Below are 829 nucleotides of genomic sequence, written 5' to 3'. Positions count from 1 at the left end.
TCATACATTTGCATATTTCATCTGTTATATATTTAGCTTCTATGTCTGTGAAATAGGTTAGTGGTAGAACTGGTATGTCTATAGTTGAAAGCTAAGTGATGAGAATAAATGAGTCATTTTGAAAATTGTATATAATGATATTGTAATTAAGACTGCGTTCAAATAAATATAGTTTCTTTGTAATAATTGTATCAATGAATTGATGTCCCCTTGTAAAATGAATTTTTATTGTACAAGGATTTGAGGCTAGGATATTTCTTCAATTTCTTCATTGTTAATATAGACTATGGATACACCTTTGCACCTTTAAACCTTGTTAGAAATTCTTTACATGGAATCAAATTGCAGTTTAGACTTGGCAACACCTCATCTGAGAATGATTGAGGCAAAATGAACTTATCTTATTTGTAAAATATGTTGCAGATCATTTACTGAGACAAACAGATTTTGGAGTCTCAAGAAATAGCTTTAAAGATGTCTGAACTGACAGACACAGGCAGGCTTTTGTCAAATGCATAGCTCGTAGGACATCCCTTAACAATTTCACAAAAGTTCAGAGATTGTACATGACGTTACATCTCATAATACATAAAATATCCCCATTTCGGGATAAATAACATCAGTCACTTATATGTATGCTATTCATAAATAAGACAAAATTGTTATCTACTCAAACCCGGTTTGCAGACTGAGTGCAAAAATGCTCAGTTCTTTGAATTGCTATTACTGTTATAATTGCCTAAATGTTAATTCTAATAATTACAAGTAATGGCAAAGAATCCTATATATGAAGAAGTACCTTCAAGAATTAAAACTTCTCATATTTTAA

At 30.5% G+C, this 829-nt stretch overlaps 1 protein-coding gene across 1 annotated transcript in view; it reads left to right on the top strand.

Moving 5' to 3' along the window:
* Positions 1 to 520, top strand: part of LOC119585825 — a gene marked incomplete in the record, with an annotated part of 115,457 nt that extends 114,937 nt beyond the window's left edge. Inside the window, 1 exon segment of the mRNA XM_037934550.1 lies at positions 10 to 520.
* Between the last annotated feature and the right edge of the window lie 309 nt (positions 521 to 829).

The sequence above is a fragment of the Penaeus monodon genome, chromosome 20 (assembly GCF_015228065.2).
Source record: "Penaeus monodon isolate SGIC_2016 chromosome 20, NSTDA_Pmon_1, whole genome shotgun sequence".
In the NCBI taxonomy this organism is placed as follows: domain Eukaryota; kingdom Metazoa; phylum Arthropoda; class Malacostraca; order Decapoda; family Penaeidae; genus Penaeus; species Penaeus monodon.
This window is presented reverse-complemented; position numbering and strand designations above follow the sequence as displayed.